Below are 18176 nucleotides of genomic sequence, written 5' to 3'. Positions count from 1 at the left end.
TCTAAGCCTCTACTAATCTTTTCCAAAAACAAAAGGGTTAAGCTTGTGTTAAATCCATCTGCCCTGGCATTATAACCAATGAGAGGCAATGAAAGTAATTTCTCAAAAAGACACCAGTACAAGCTATCTAAATTCAAAGAAATATTTCAAACAAACTTCCATTGGAATGGAGAAGAGAGAAGTGAGAGAAGCAAGTAAATTGGGCACTGAAATAAATGCCTTGTGAATTTGCTTATAACCAAACAAACAGGGAAATGCATCTTCTCTGGATGAAGCATTGCAGAGCAATTTCCAAGGGAAATTCACAAAGTACTAAGCTGGCTTTTGCAGTTTGAATGCAAAGACATGATGAGTTTCTTGAAAACGTATGCCAGAAAACCTAATCCAAACTGGAAAGAAGAGAGGAAATCTCCTATGAGACAGTTTTATAAAAGCTTCATTCAGGGCCTCCACCCTCATGTACTGCACCAGCCACCTTAGTTTTTCCACTCCCCTTGGTCCAAGAAAGCACCGACTAGTATATTAAAGTTCTGGCTTTAAAATGTTTGGGAATGGACAGTGACAGCTGTATCTGTTTTAATAATCACAGGCACAGATTATGAGGTGATGTTCTAGTCAGAATGGGTACTGAGATTTAGGTCTAATGGATCACAAAACAAGTAAACAAAAGTAACGCAGATGGAAAAAAATACAACAAATATTTCAAATTTCTCAATCCCTCCAAAAATCAGACACTTTGTAGTGGAAAAGTGTAGTCAGGTTATTAAAACACAACATTAGTTACCTAGAGATACAGATTACACACTGTTCCCAGTCCAGTAAATATAGGGTTTTGACATTTTTAACCAGAATTTCAAGCAAAAGCACTTCTCCTTCCAGCTGTACAATCAACTTCCATGGGAAAGGCATTTAACTCCTCCAACTTCAGCATTCCCTTTTCTAAAAAATCTATATCTCTCTTATAGCTCTTTCACATTAGGAACCATAAATATCTTTTCATAAAAACACTTTGAGCTACAAATCTCTACAAACTTTCATCATTTTAAAAAAATTCCTTTAACTAATCCCCCCGCTTTTTACATACCATTCACATGCAGCACGTTTTTACCTCAGTTATGACTTACAGCAAGTAAGTCATTCCACTACAAGTAATTCTCCACTACAAGTGCAGAATGTGTTAAAAATAGTGCCCTGGATGCTGGCATTACTTTCTGCTCTTCCGGGAAATAAGTGGCTGTCTCTGCACCCGGCAGTTTATTTATAGTGAAATGTGGTCGATATATGGGATTCTGGGAACAGAATTTCCCACATCCCAGAATTCCTACAATTCTGGGAACGAAATTTCTGGAAAGAGAAAGCAAATCTGTGTATGATTTGCTTTCTCTTTCTCCTTCCTTGTTTCTCCCCAGCACCAAGATTCAGCTTCCTGAGGCTTTTTCTGTCTAACATGGCTTTTGTGTCCCATTCACCTACTGTCAAAACTCCATGTATTGAAATGGCAGCAGCTAATAAAACTATGTTCATCTCTCCATGGCTTTTCATAAAACTACTCCATTCTATGTCTTTTTATTTTTGCCTTACTTCTGCTGTCACTCTGTATACGCTCAGTGTACTCACAATTGTGTGAGATAGCATTTACCACCTTCAAAAAATTGATATTTCTAAAACGGGTATGTCATTTCCCAAACATGCTGAAATTCATTGAAGTATTTTGTGCCATCTGTTTCTTCTTTTTTAATAAGTAATTCTTTTCATCATGGCAACCATTATGACAACTCACCCATATTTATGAGGACGTAGCAACACTCACAGGAACAGAAAAAGTGACATATGAACACCAAAGATACTCTGTTTCAGCTTAAGGTGAGCTTGGAAGGAGTCCCTGGTGCCGGAATGAAGATGATATCCTTACATGCAATTCAGGAACGCTGCTGAGGTGTAACTATTACGTCAATGGATGTCTGTATTCCCACATCCAGCAAAGACCCCCAGGGGATTCCAGCCTGCCTCGAGTCAGACCCACCATTTCTTGAAGGAGTTCAAAGGGTTGTTCAATGACATCTTCATGAGATCAGCCGCACAGCTGGCTTTCTGGCGAGGCTGGCTGCCTTTAAGTGGAAACTGTCAGTATCTGCCAAATGGTGGCCAGACACCAGAACAGACTTTCCAATTAGTGGAATACCCCATTTGATGGTTGGATGTGATTTTCCTCTGAGTGTGTGTGTATGTGCATGCTCCACCTGCGTGCTACCACATCTGAAGGCTGAGGTGATGCCCTTGCAGGGAGCCTGTTGTCCCAGGTGAGCCAACAGGGAGTCAGGCTGTCTTCTCCTCCCTGGGCCAGCAGAAGCCGTTTCAGATTTCCCACAGCTGAAAATCACTGTGTGCAGGTTTTACGTAAGGGCCTGCTGGAGCCGGAGCGGCTCCCTTGCTGCCCACCAGTGAGCTGTGAAACACAGGTTATTAGTTCCAGATGCTGCTTCAGCGCCTTTCCTTCTGCAGAAAGTGTGCAAAAGTCACTTCTTTTGGTTTCTCAGGACTCCCCAGAAATAGAAAACACCACCAAAAGTCACTGTGGATTTGTTATCCCTCTCTCAACATCAGGCAGAAAGACTTGTCTGTGAGCCAAAAGGGATCTGTGTTACACTCACTATGGACCTTACAGCCGATTCACAATGGACCTCACAGCAAGAGCCAGAGCCTCATATTAAGTACCAATCCATTGTCACTGCTTGTCTAATACATACAGCAGGTGTGCCAGCTCCATGACAGTCCCATTCACACTCTAACAGGAGCCTTGTTTTGGACTGAAAAGAGAAGCGCCTTGTGACAGAAACCAGAGGAACACTCAGCTGCTGCAAAATTCCCTACACTTGATCTATGTCTTCATGCCTCCAAACTTTCACCCTGAGGTTTTAAAGAACTGCCTCAAACCTTTCAAACTCCTTATAGGTTTGTTTCTCTCAAGAATCTCTCTACAGAAAAGTCATTTTTCTTATCACTTCTTAATTATAATAGAGGCAAATACTGTATATGCATCTTTTTGCCAATTTATGGTACAACATTCTCTTGTAAATTCAAACCTTTTCTTCTCACTACACTGCGATCATACTCAGTACATAACTTTAGTAAAACTCACCATTTACATTCTCCATATTTGGGGGTAAAAAGGAATCCAGCTTTAATTGTTCATGAGAAAAAATGGGCCAATAGAGAAGCTGAGCCTGCAGTTTTCAGACGTATCAGAAAAATATAACTTCTTAAAGCCTGAAAACATTCCAGTGTTAAAACATTTTGGGCTCATGGAAAGGTAATTGTGAAAATATACAGGCCCTGTGTAAACATTAAAGTATTTACGAGGTCCTTCAAGGATTTCAATCCGACGGATTGTTGGCTCGTCTTCACTATCCCTGAATTCGTAACTTCTATTGTATATCCTTGGTTATGAGCACTGCAGTAACTACCAGTGCACTTCCAAGGCCAGTAGGTCAGCACTGTGCTCAAACTCAGCCTCCAGCCCTTCCAATCAAATCCCTCCAGCCCTTCCAATTCCTGACTTCAGCCAGCTCCACACTTGCTCCTCACCCACAGCTCTGTAGAAGTCTGCAGCTCCAAACCTGGAGCACAGTGCCAGCACTCATCCTGGACATTTTAGGAAAGGGAATGGCTAAGACTGGGAAAGGTTTACTTTAGATTAGAGGAAGAGTTATATCTGTTGGTATTTACTCTAGCATGGGAAAGGCAATTTGTTTCATTTGTTCAGAGTCTGCTCTAAAAATAAACAGTAATGCAACTGGAATCTTGGGCTTCTTTTTATGGTTTCACCAATCTAAATAGATAAAATAAATTTGATTCATGTACTACCTTTAGGTAGTAGCTTCATTAAATAGTCAAAATTAGGTCAAGTGAAAAATCATCTAGAGTTCACAAGAAATCTTGCCTTTACATAAGGCCAATTTCTTAAACAAAAGAATTTTGTTCAAGAAATTGACAATACTTGGCAAAGACAAGGGACACTGAAAGCCACATGAGACATGGAGGCATTGTTTTTCCCTCTGTAACTGAGAATTTTGAAAAATTAATTGGTTTGGCCAAAGCAACGTGAGAAAACGGGGCAGGCCTGAAAACAGAACTCCCTCCATATAGCCTTCCTCTCCCTGTCTCCTTTGAATATTCACATAATATGATTGAACTGTTTGCAGGTGTCTTTTTTTCCTAATGGATTTGGACACTGAAATGACTTCATGAAAAATTTGAAGTTTGGTGTGAAATTTAACAGTAGAAAACAGTGTCTCTGTTCTCTGAGGATTAAAGCTGAAAAGGCCCATTAGTTCATCTTTGTAGCTCATTCGGTGTCACTAAATTTTGGGGTTTTTTCCAAACTTCTTATAAAGAGAGAAAATCCTGAAAACTACAGAGCTAAGTAGCCTTGTTTACCACCACCTGTCAGAAAAGCATGCCTCCATAACATAAATATTTGGGTTAATATACACCAGTAACTCTGCCCAGTGGGAAGTTTGTCTTCCATTCATGTTCATATTAACCTTCCTCACACAGACTCATGTGCATCAACTCCTCACTTTGTTTTGTTGCTTTTAGGAGCAGTTCTGGGTAACCTGGTGTCTTGGTTTGGAAAGACAGGTGTCTGCTAAGGAAGGCAAGAGCCTCTCCTGAAATGGAAACATGCAAGCCTCCTCCCTCCGAATTGTTATAAATTTGAAATTAAGGGGGGCTCTCAGGCAAAAATACGTAAGCAGGAATAACAGTTCTTTATTAGGGAAGAAAATAAAAAGATAAAATAAACAATGCAGTACACTAAAACAACACTGACAGAGTCAGAACACAACCTGACACCCTGTTGGTCAGGGTGTTGGTAGCAGTCCAATTGGAATTGTGGCTGCAGTCCTCTTGGAGTGTCAGGTGGAGCAGGGATCCTGTAGAAACGTGTAGTCTTCCTCTGAAGATCCAGTGGAAGAGGCAGCTGTTCCTCTAGGAAATCCAGTGGAGAAGCTGCGCTGGTGTTCCAGAACCTCAAGATTATATCCGGGTAGGAATGCTTGGCCCCTCCCTCTGGGTGGAGCCTCTCACAATGGGATGTTCTAGTTCTGATCAGTCATGCAGTGACGTTCAGTAGCCTGTTATCAGCAGATGTCTCCCCGGAGGGAGGCATGATTGTGGAAGAGATAAGGAAAGCTGCCCACTTAACAGAAGACAACTGCCATACAGATGGCAAATAGAATACAATTTTCTTGGCAATCCAGGACACCTGAAAAGCTGGTGTACAGCAAAGCCAGCTGGCATCAGCCCCTGGCCAGGTTAAGAGGATCATGAGGGGAGACACGTTGGACTGTCCCACAGAGAGCTGCTGTAGGTACAGGAGGGAGCAGTGGATCCTTTCACCCATCCCATGTGGGCACCACCAACTGCACTGCACTGAAACCAAGGCAAGGCTGTGCTGCTGCTCTGCCATGCACATGAAGCAGCACCTGGTTCTGCCATAGTATTTTTTGTCAGGGGTTCAATTCCACTGTTTATGGCTCATACAGCTGCTTTTTGGGTCATGGGATCACACCAAACTCAAAACCCAGCACAGGAGAATGGGCAAAAAAAAAAGGAATAAAAATGGTTCTTTGCCATGTTTTCTTAAACCTGACCTTAAAGCCCAAACATAATTTTAACAAATCTCACCCACATCTCAACACATTCTCTCCATCTTTTCTGTGGTAGCCAGGATTTTCCCAAGACAAAGCATGGCCTTGTTACAACAGCTCCCTTTTTCCTTTGTGCAGCAGAAGAGGATCCAGCTTCCCACACAAACACTCTAGAAAAGATGGGCTGGATGCCCTCTGATGAGAAAACTTTGCCAAGTCCACCACCTAATGATGTCTGTCAGTAAGAAAGCCCTAAGCAGTCATAAAACACACATCTTCTCAGAGAGGCAAGACAGGATGCACCACATGTTGCTCCATGTTGGCAAGCTGTCTTTGAGTGAATACTTATGTCAGCAGGATGAGAAAGGAATCTTTTCGTGTAGTAGTTGCTAGTGCAGGCCCAAACCAAAAGCACCCTCCCAAAAGTCTGGTGATTTTCAAAATCTAGGGTATCGTCTAAAAAAAAAAAAATCACTAATTATCCAAATTTTATTACAGGCCAAACCAAGACCTTGGATCCCAAATAACCCTCAGACTTGGGTTGGCTCAAATTCTGGATCCAATGTCTGCAGTGTGGGCTAAGGCAAAACCAGAAAAGAGAAAGAAAAAAAATCAGCCTTGCTCCATGGATCTTTAATATAGGGCCACCTCTGATACACTTTAGAAAAATATAATGAGACCACTATAATATATATTCCAGCCAAAATTCTTGGCTCCCAAAACCAGCTTTATATGGTATGCAATACAGAAACACCCAGGAGACACTATAAGAACTTTGACAAGGCTAATATTAAGCTAGAACAAAACAGAACTACTGGCACCAACTCCACTCAGCTCTTAAGTAAACTTGTCCCATTAAAAAGTAGCCTCTAAGATATTTTCTCTCTGAAGTGTATAGTAGCTTATAAAAAGCAGGAAGGGTTGCCAAGTCATAGATGTGTTCAAGTACTCCTTACCCTCATTAAGGAACATTCCCTGGCAGCCAGCAGCTTTGAGTGCTCCAGTGAACCAGATTTTATAAGGGGGGGTGTTTACAGTGGTGTGCAATGTAGCTGGAAATCATAGTGCACTGTAGCAGCCCTGCACTAGATACAGCTGTGTTTGGAGCCTTATCACCCAGAGCACAGAATAAAACAGGCAGGGTGATCAATGAGGTTCCAAAAATATAATGAGTGTTATGAAAACAAATCTTAAGCTTCCCTGCTCCATAGGAAGCAGAGCATCCAGAGATGACAGTGACTAAATACAAATTAGGCAGTGACATACCACTGAAGATCCAGGTCTCACTTCCACCAATTTTGTACAAAATAGTATTTACAGAGATGTCTTCACAGTGTAGATAATGGAGCTTCTCAATGTACCCATTGACTTCTGCAGCAGTTAGGAGTCACATTCCTTTGTGGAGCTGGACCTTAGTGCTGCCCCCCACCTTGCTGATCTGAGGGCTGTTTTTGCTTTCCCATTCAGTGTGTAACATATTTTCTGCCTAGGGATTTCATCCAGACCTGTAAGAGGAATCAACAAGATCATCAAACACAGAAGGTCTCATCATCCTTAGCACCAATGAAGAACTAAGAGAAGAACCACACTTTGGCAGTACCAGTGCTGAGTACCTAAAGTCACTTGTTCTTTTGAGTCTGTCCCTTTTCCTCTCTGCTACCAACCAGGTGCTGTTTACCAAAGGTTTTTCAGTTTCCATTGAAGAAGGATGCAAATTTATGTGGCATTTAAGCAAGCTGCTAGTTATCTGGATCTTTCACTCTGCATGCACAAATATAATTTATCACCTGTTTATAAATACATGCTAGCTACCAGTTCCTACATAGCTGACCCCTGTCCCTGTTTTGATTTGGGGAATCCAGCAATGCACATTTTATACATCTTGTGCTCTATCAGAATAATACTGAACAAAGATGCACAAATGTAACCGTGTCACCCACGCTTTTCCAGAGCAGCAACCTTCAACCAAGCCGACACAACCAGAGGAAGAGGACAGTCTGTGCAAAATTACATCTGGGTGGAGGCATTTGAAGATTAAAATACTACTTAAAATGCTACTAAAGTGTAGCAAATAAGTGGAACTTAAAAACAGCAGAGCCTTACATAATGTGGTCATGGAGGAAAAAAAAGACTAAAGAAGCAAATAGGCAGGCTCCCACAGCATCTTGTTAGCTGCAGGATCAGTCAGAGAGAAAAAAGAAAGAGAAGCTTTGATCCACGGGGAAAGCACATGGAAAGAAAATATCATTGTCAGACACCTTTCTGTGGAATTTCTGCTCCAGAACTTCTGCTAAAGTTTCAAGGATGCTCAGAAGCAATGAGCAAAGAGAGATAAGGTAACATGTAAAGAGACTCATTTTTTTTTACTGTCTTATCCTTATATGTGGATTCCCTATGCTAGGTGAAATAATAAGATCTAAGGCTTGGAATTGTTACAAAGACTTAATGGTAGACCTCATAATTTGTTATATTTTTTACTTTAAGAGGCAGACTAGAAATCCCTTAAATCACTATTCAGGGGTTTGGGATGCCCAAGCTACAAGAGAGTTGGAGATCAGACCAAATCCCACAGGTCTGAGGTGGCTGAATGGTGAAGCATCATTTGTTTGAGAAGATAACAAGGTAACAGAGCATCCAAGTATGCTGGGGAGACCAGGGACATGAATGATATAGAATGGGTTGGGCTAGAAGAGCCCTTAAAGATCATCTAGTTCCAACCCCATGGCGTGGGCAGGGACACCTTCCACTAGACCAGGCTGCTCCATCTAACCTGGGCTTGGACACTGCCAGGGATGAGGCATTCTCATCATAACAAATATCTTCCTTATGTCCAATCTAAACCTATTCTCTTTTAGTTTAAAACTGTTGACCCTTCTCATATCACTACAGGCCCTGATAAAAAGTCTTTCTCCATTTTTCCTATAAGACCCCTTTAAGCATTAAAAAGCTGCAACAAGGTGTCCCCAGAGCTTTTTTTTTCCAGGCTGAACAACCACAACTCTTTCAGCCTTTCTTCACAGGAGATGTGTACCAGCCATCTGATCATTTTTGTGGACCTTCTCTGGACCGGCTCCAAGAGATCCATGTCCAGAGGGTTCCAGAGCTGGATGCAATGTGCCAGGTGGGGTCTCACAAGGGCAGAGTAAACCTGCTGGTCACATTCCTTTTTACACAGTCCAGATTACAGTTGGCTTTCTGGGCAGCAATCACACATTGCCATCTCATATCTGATATTTTGTCAACCAGTATCCTCAAGTCTGCAGGGCTGCTCTCAGTCCATTCATTCCCTTGTCTGTACTGTTTCCAAAGATTGCCCCAGCACAGGTGCAGGACGTGATGAGCTCCACAGTGGCCCACTCCTCAGGCCTGCCAAGACCCCTGTGGATGACATCTTTTCCCTCAAGGAGATGAACAGCATTACTCACCCTTTCATCATCCACAAACTTGCTGAGGTTACAGTCCCACTGTCTATGGCAGTTCCTGGGGTCTGCCTTTTTATCCTTCTTAAAAACGGGTATGAAGTTTCCCTTTTTCTAGTCACTGAAGACTTCACCTGGCTGTCATGACTTTTTGAATATGATGGAGAGCAGCTTAGCAACTACATCTGCTATTTAAGATATATATCAGCCTACTCAGACTATGTCTAAGAAGATTTAGGCTAAAACTTGGCAGTCTATAAAGTGTCTAGCTATAAAATCTTTACCAAGTTGTGATGCTATGTATTTTGCTTTAGAGTATTGGTATAGTCTGTGATCAGGTTGTCCAGAAACCTTCTTTAATGTGCTTGGAGAGGAAAAAAAAAGAAGGAGTGGGAGTAAAATGAAATTTTATATATATATAAATGTATATATATATGTCCTTCAAGTGAATAGGACCTCGTTCTGAACCAGGAAAGCAGTTATAATTCTTTCCATGGGCTTGTCATCTAATTGGAATACCATGGGAAACTTTATGGCTTCTTCCCCTCTGTTTTATCTGCCGTACATATAGAAGTCATCCATAATGTCACAGATTGTTTTTATTTCCTCCTACTGCATTGCTGGCAATTTTTCCTCTCATGATAAACACAGTTAGATTATACCCAGCATTCAATGTGCTTGTTAAAACCTTTCAGACATGGCTACATTTGGAAGAAAAAGTTAACAGAGTGAGTTGCAGACATTTTATTTTTCTAGAGGGTCATTTGAAGCTAAAAGATTGCCCAGTGGACCTCAGTACTGGGAGAAAAGTGAAGTGTCCTGCAAATAGCTTTGGCTGTGGATATATACCTAATTAATTCCTAGAGAACCTCTCAAAGAATCAGTATTTCTGCTAATTATTTTATAGAAGAGAGTAGTACAGAGTTGTCACTAGCTAGGATAAATACAGACCCAGCACCTACACTTAGGAGAGGAAACAGTACTTATTACCTGGCATCAATGCCATGAAAAAATGAAGATTTGGATACTGGTTCATACACTGAAAGATACACAGGACTTAATGGATTTATGTAGATTAAAAAAAATATAGGATGCAATCTTTTTTCCAAGCTATTAATTTAGTCTTTAGTTAATGTAAGCACTTCCAAAAAGCAATTCTTCTTACCTCCCTTTAATTGCTGTCCTTGGATGGCAGGAATCACCACCTGAAGGTGTACATTTTATGGTACCGAACATACAAGAAGCCCAGACCAGTTATCCAGAAGTCAAACCACACTCCACCATACTCTGCCGTTGTTCCTCTGGTCTACAGCTTTTGCTCACAAGAAACTGTGACAATGGTCTGTGAAAACCTTCTCTGGATTCTCAGTTGGACCCTTAATAAACAGCATCCAGCTGGGCACTATGGAGCACTTACTGCTCTCAGGACTCCAGGGGCTGTGGTAATTCAAAACCTACCACAAGCCTGAGGAGAAAAGGAGACTTTCATTTCTTTGTACAGCACATCACACCAAGGGGGCCTTGTTCAGGACCAGGGTCTCCATTTTCCCCTTTTTCTCTCTAAGTTCCAGGTCTCAGAGAAGCCACACAGCCTCTGTGTAAAACATGACACAGAAAAATTGCAGATCAGCAACATGAGAGACCTCACCATTTTCTCCTGTCGTGAACAAAAGGTTCCACATCCAAGTAGGGAATGCATTTCAGCTTCCTGAGGGAACCTACAGGGACATGTTGAACACCAACCATCTTGGCCAGCATGACAGCCAGCACCACCAGTGGGGAGGACCAGATCATTTGTGAGCTCTACCTAAGGAAAAAAATGGAACAAAGGACTTTGCAATTTTTTCATATACCTGGAGATGAAGGCAATGGTTACCTATTTCTTTCACAAGGGAATGGAAAGCAACTCAGTCCACTGAAAGGGGAAGGCTGCTCCCCTCCTTTCCCAGGTACAGGTTATCAATCAACACTTCCACCAGAGAATCTTGGCTGATGCAGTGACAGCTCCACCTCCCACCCCGTCAGCTTGAAGCATGACTCTTACATTAAAATTCACATCTGATTCCCATATTTCAGGTGGCTTATGATAATTCAGATGTAGAAGAGTAAGTAGAGATGAAGTAGCCAGATTGCTCAAAATAGCTTGGCATTGTGACAAATATTTTAAAAAGCAAACAAATTCAAATATTTTTTCTTTCTTGCTGAGCTCAGGAGATATAAACTTGTTTTCCCTTACTCCTGCTTCCTGACAGAACAAGCTCCTTGTACAAACATTGTCTTGAAGGATGCCAGGAAAGGGATGGAGCAGCTTCCAACAGAAGTCCAGCTCAGGAGATCAAGCAGCAGGAGCATCAGTTACCACACAGAGCAATGTTGGGCAGTGCAAGGCATGGTGCAGGCATCCCTGTCCCACAATCACAAATCTGTGAGTTGGCATGAAGTTCTGCTTGTAGAAAACCATGTGCACAAATTATGGTATCTCACCCCAAACACCTCTTCTAAGTGTACTTGTCCTTTTTCCCTGTGTAGTGACTGTATGTTCAGAAGAGTGGTGAGGTATGAAATATATTTTTATACTTTATTTCCCTCAAGCTGCTTTGCCTCCATGGTTGCATACAACCACTATAACCAAGCACAAAGGTAGACCAGGTTCACCTGACCTGCTACTGCAAATGTCCAACAGCTGTGGGGGTACAGTACAACTGTACAACACCAGTACAACTGCCTTTGAATAAAAGATTCAGAGTGAATCCTCCTACACAAAACAGAGAGTAATGTGACTGTAATTAATGTTGTTTAGACCCACAATGAAGTGGGTCTCACACTCAAAATTAAGTAAAATATTTTTCCTGGTGAAAATCACTGCACAGAAATATTGTCCTTATGATACCTTACTAAGGCTTTTTACTAACAATTGCCATCTCCTTTCACATCCCACTATTTCCCCTATCATTTCATCCTGTTAAACAGGTATATTCATTCGCAATTACCCTGGGAGTAAATATGCAACCTTTCCCCATAAGACTAAGGCTTTTGCCCAGGAACTTTTCTCCAATTCAGACAAAGTGAATTGCAGCACATGGCCATTTAATAGACCTCATCAGTCAGAGATTGTTAAGCACTTCAAATATCTACATTCAAAGAATGCCAATAAACACATTTCTGCATGATAAGCTGTAGGAAATTTATCCAGACTTAAATTTTCACCCTCCTTCTGTCTCTGTTCTGTGTTTGAAAAGATAACATTCAGGATGATATCCCAACAAAGGACTCCTATAGCATGGTCAGCCATGTACAACAGAGTGATGCAACTGTTCTTTCTGCTTGGACATAGCCAGAGATTTCCAATAACACCACAGCATTCTTTGAATTTCTCTTTAAACCCAGCATTGAACTGTTTTATTTAAAAACAGGAACATGTCAGTTGAAAGGAAAACAGCAACTGTGGAATTTTAAGAATTGCTTCATCATATCTGCTGCAACTCATTCACACAAATGGGGTATCCTTATTGTGGATTCCTTTCAAGGTTTTTTTTAAGTATCATGCTACAGGAAACTCTTCTGGAATAAAACCAACAGTAAAAATTACTATAAAAAGCTATAAACTCTGAAACTCTAAATATAAAAATTCTTGAAACTTAAACTCTGAAAAATACTTTCAAGTGATTGTTTTAACCTATACAGAATATCTTCAGAACATCAAGAACCAGAGCCTGGCTCATCAGCCACCGCTTCTTGTTTTTCTTCCCACTTTGTGCCTTCCTCCTACCCTTCTATCCTCTAGCAGGAACAGTCAAGCTGACCTGGCCCAGACCTCCTCCTTTACTGTCAGAAACATTCAGCAGCATTTTCCATCTGCGATTGAGAAACCCTGAGGCTTGTGCTGATTTTCCCCAGCCCTGCAGCCTTCCTGAGTGCTGGGATCTGGCGGGAGGATGGCTCCTCTCTGCAACAGCACCCTGAGTGCTCAGAGCAAGTGCCTCTGCATTCAGCGTTGGACTTCACTTCCTCCAAGGGTTAACGCCTGTCGAGCAGAAGTGCTGTTTATCTTTGGCAAGCTAGGATGGCTGAGGTCATTTCTGAAAAGACATGTTAAAAGCATTTTGAGCAATATCTTTTGTAAGTAACTAAATTTAAACTTTGGCCACAACAGTGCTGGTGGAGTTGTTCAGAACTCTCACTATGGATGGAAGTTGGAGGAGCAATTTCTGTGATGCAAAATTTTCTTGGATATAGGCAATACTGGAGCAAAAACATAAAGAAAACCTGCAGATGACTTAGAAATCAATTATATACTTGAAGCATAAGCATAAAAAGCAGATAAAACAATTTATAAAATTTCAAGAAAACTTTGCATGAAAATTTAACCCATTATGTGATCTTAAGATAAAGTGAAGTTGCACAGTAATTATAGATCAACTTATTTATGAACCCCAGACTAAAGCAAAGTCTTATCTAAAAATTGACTTGATTTTATATCCAAGTACTTAGAGACCTAGAGAAAGCCATTAATTGGAGTTCAGATAAATTCTGGGAAAAGGAATTGCCACAAAGACAGATTCACACACAAAAGATGCAGTCATTCATACAACAAAAAGTATGGTGTCTTGGTGCTGATGAAGGAGGAAGAAATCAAAACCTGCAGCTAAAAGTGTCTACTAATGACAAGGATGATGGCAATTCAGCCCCAAAGTTCTCCTTAGAATATCTTAAAAATCACAGGCACAGAAGTTAACCCAAGAACTGTGATAAATTCATCTCATATAAGCACATGGACAGGCATGAATCTTCATGCACACAATATCTGTGCTCTCCATAAGGCTTTATTGGTATTCCCTGTTTAGAGAAGGGCCATCTGCTCCCTGCTGAGAGAGACAAAGTGCAGAGCCTCGGGATTCGGCTGCATGAGGAAGTTCATGCTCAGTGAGCATGGGTGTGAATTTACTGCGTATTAGCTACTCGGCACTGACTGCCCATTTTGGTACCCTTGGTGCTTGGGAAGTGAAAAACAGCATATTTCACCTTCAAAAAGGAGCCTGCCTAGCTCACACAAAAGCACTTTTGAAGCTAACCTGCACAAAAGCACTCCTAGTAGGTACTAGAATCATCCACCCAAGGGAATTAGTGCCAAGTAACTAGCAGGCTGTAAATCCACTCTGGAGCTCCCTGCATGCTAATTCTCCCAGCAGACAGACCCTTGTGAGCCCAGAGCAGCAGCCAAGCAAGCCCAGCCCCGGCCCAGCACCATCAGGAGCCCATGAGGTCCAGGGCTGGAAGCTTATACACACCCTGTCCTTTAAAAATACCTATGTGTACAAACCAGCTCCTAAAGATCCTTTGAAAGGAACAAGTTATACAGATTATTACAGAGGGAGAGAGAAAATGTAGGTGACAAAAGCAGACAAAGGAGGGAGGGGAGTTTGGGGCAGTCACAAAACGCTACACCTACAACTCTTCAGCCATAGAGCGGAATGTTTCATTTATCAATATTCATTCCAAGACTGCATTCTAGGGGCTGCTCTTTAGGATGCAATTTACTCTCTGTGCATATTGCCAGATTTTTTTTTTTTTTTTTTTGTTCCTTTTGATCCTACGGGTGAGACAGGCTGTGCCAAAAATGTCTTTGCCTAGGGCACCCGTCTGTGCAGAGCCAGCAGCTCTAATAGGCACTGGAAGCACTCGGCGCTGACACTTCATACATCAGCAGCCTAGTAAATTGTACTTTTTTTTTTTTTCAATAATCTCTCTACATACAAAATCCTGAAAAATGTCATTTACACACAAAGAGACCACAATTAATTTATCAGCACAGTTATTCAAACCTCTTTAGACATCATCTTTGTCACCAGAGGAACTTTTCAACAAACCCCAATGGTCTTTAGTTTCTCAGGCCTCCACATCATTACAATCTATTAGGCACCTTCATGTTAGCTCTGTTTTATTATGTAACACATAATTATGCATTTCATTAACAGCATCACCAGGCACAGTACATCAAAGAGAGAAAAGCAGCTGCCCAGGAAATTCAAAAAGATGCAGTTTACTTAAAGCTCACTGTTAAAAACCTCCCCCAGTTTCAGTTAAATCGTGACTAACATGTTTCAAAGATTTTACTCTGGCTCAGAGAGCAGAGTCCAAACATCCTCATTAGACGCAAGGCTGCTGACACAGTGAATATTCCCTGAACCCTTGATATTTCCAATAATATAAAAGGAAAAAATCACCAGCAAGCTACATAGTGCAAATCAATTTTCTTCTACTGAAAACCACTTAGCCAGATATCTCTCTTGATACTTGCAGCTTACAAGGACAAATGCAGAATTGACAGCCCATCAAAAAGAGAAAAAAATATATATTTCTTTTGTATTTTAATTAATTTTTTAATATTTGTTCAAATAGAAGAGCTATCTGGCCAACTGAACCACGAAAAGGCAAAATCTTCTTCCTTCAGATAATATAAAAATCATCATCCTTGGAAGAAGCAAACAACCCAGAAGAAATCATTTTGTCATTTTTCACAAGGTTACACTAAACCAAAAGGCTTGGAATTAAGAAAACATTTAGGGAAAAAACCCAAGCAGCTGCAGGACAAAGGTACAAGACTACATATGGGAGCAAGTTTCAAAAGGGGGTGGATGGGAGGGGACTTGAAGTCTCGGTACTACCAGCCAAACCAAATAGTTTTGGAATTGATGCTGCAGCTGGCACAATACACTACCTCTGGGCACGGTTTCCCAGTCTTCTCCCAGATTTTGTGGAAGAGTACACACTCCCCCTGGAAAGCACCTTTCAGTTCTCACGTGTACAACCAGAACTTCCCTCCTTGGAAATTTTTGCTCCTGTTTTTAAAAGACACCAAGAAAAATTGTTCACGGTCAAGAGAACATTTCCAGAGGGTGGAGGGCTTGTAGCCAGTAGAAAACTTTTGATCATTCTTCTCTTGGAGCAAATACAAGCAAGGCTGCAAGCTAATAATTTGATGTAAAGAATGGAAGGAGACTGCAATTCCCTAGTCACAGAAGTAAAAGAGTTGCTCATGAAGCTTTCTTGAGAATAGGAGTTTATGGAAGTAACATTAAACAGGACTAAGTTACTTGTATTTTCCCAACCATTTCATAGACAATGTAGATCTGCATTTCCATTTCTTTTATCTTGGTCTTATCATCTGCTGGCCCTCAGCAACCTGTGTGTTGGAACACTTGAGTCACTTTAATTGCCACTTAATAATGTCCTGACAAACCATGAATTAAAATGCTGTTATCATGATCCACTATTTCCATCTGGGATTATGCCAAAAGAGGCACCTTCTTCATATATCGATACAACTGAATACTCCCTTCCTGAACTTGAATTAATCTCTCTCTTTAAAACAAAGTGAAAAATATTCCTTTCCTGTGCACTTCACCTTTAAAGAAATCCTTTATAGTCTTAGGACTACATTCATTAACTCAATTTGCTTTACTGTCTCCTTATCACTCACCACCATCACCGCTAAAAATTTTTGGAAAAGTGGGATGCTGCATTACAGTAAACATAAATCTCCTGAAAAGTCACAATTGTCATGCTAGCCCTGAAAAGTTATGCACTAAAGTTCCCTCACCCTGTTGAAAATGATTATTTCTTGCAGCCTGAGGCACACCAAGCTGTGCATCACACTCTACAAAGGGCGGCACACCCAGCGTAGGTTCACTGCGAGGACGTCCTGCCAAACCCCAGTGCCAGGAGGATTGCACAATTAGTGGGATTCTTCCTCTTCCAGAACTCAACACCATTAACTATTCCAAGCCATTACAAGGAGTAGGCAGCCTCTCGTACCCTAGAGCTTAACTGCTGCCAAGACAGAGCACGAAAAAATATCTCAGTGCAAGGCACATCCTTCTTAAGTAAAGTAGTTCTAATTAATCACACTGGCGCACTACTTCTTAATTTAACTTAATTTGTAGTGTTAAGTAAGGTCTCATGCCAGTTTTCTCTGATGTGAATTTAAATATTTTTGTGAGTTTTTCTGAAGCCAACCAGCCTTTTGTTGATGATTTCGTTGGTAGAAGAGAGATTTTTTTTTTCTAAGACCTAGAAGCAGGACATTGCAAAAGAGAACATAGAAATAGTCAGTGCAGCTAAGTAATCCCTGGAAACATATCAAAATCCTTTGAGTCTCAGTCCTTGGGAACTTGATGGAAAATGCTATGCAAATGTTTGATTTCTTGTTTCAGTCCCTCAAGGCCTATAAATACACCTGTTTTGACAGGTTGCAGCAATGGATGCAAGTGATACCAGAAACAGTATTGGTGATAGCAGTGACTTGCCAAGATCCCCTGGAAAGACATCTATCAGTGCTTTTTTCTGTAAGCTGGCTCTTCACCCTATGTACACAGCAGACAAGAAATCCAGAAAGGAGGTTTCAAAGCAGTCTAAATCTGTGTCAGAAAGGTAACACTGGTGTGTGTTGTGTCAAGTGAACTTTCATTAATAAAAAGAGCAGTATTGTGTATGTGTGTTGCTGAATATGCCCAAACATTCAGCAGGCTCACATATTAAATCATTTCAATAAACAGCCTCTGTACTGTATAATAGCTAAGCAACCTGGTACTTTTTTAACTCACAGTATTGCAGAATGCTTTTAATTATGATTCATGAGCATTTTTTAAAATAAAGTAGACAACTGCAGTGAATCTCTGTCGAATTTAAGTGAAAGCTAAAACCAACATCTTCAGAATGCCAGAATTCTGAATATTCCCAGCTCCTGAGGTGTAGAAAAGGCTGGAGAAGAAAGACACACTTGACTACAGACAACTGCAGACTACACAAGGTTTTTACCAAGGCTTTTTTGATAAACTCTGTACACCCCAGGCTGAGAAACTCTTTTCAACTTTAACTTCAGTGGGAGATTAGACCTTAAATAACAGAAAACTTACAAAATCCTTCTGTTGTCTAAAATGAGCCTAGATATTCATTCACTGCCAGTTTCTTAAAGAACTGCATTACAAAATCTGAGGTCCTGAAACCATTCCCCATCCCCTTCTCTGTGAGAATAGTTTCACTTATTTCATTTTCCAGAGAAGCTGCTGCCAAAAAACACACAGTGCTCTTCCCCTAGTTGGAGTAA

General features: G+C 41.0%; 1 pseudogene; it reads right to left on the bottom strand.

Moving 5' to 3' along the window:
• The window catches only part of LOC135442934 (chloride channel protein D-like), a 76724-nt pseudogene that overhangs the window by 22598 nt on the left and 35950 nt on the right, over positions 1–18176 (bottom strand).

The sequence above is a fragment of the Zonotrichia leucophrys genome, chromosome 2, assembly GCF_028769735.1.
Source record: "Zonotrichia leucophrys gambelii isolate GWCS_2022_RI chromosome 2, RI_Zleu_2.0, whole genome shotgun sequence".
NCBI lineage: Eukaryota > Metazoa > Chordata > Aves > Passeriformes > Passerellidae > Zonotrichia > Zonotrichia leucophrys.
Note: the sequence above shows the minus strand (reverse complement) of the source record. Positions and strands in the feature narration are given on the sequence as shown.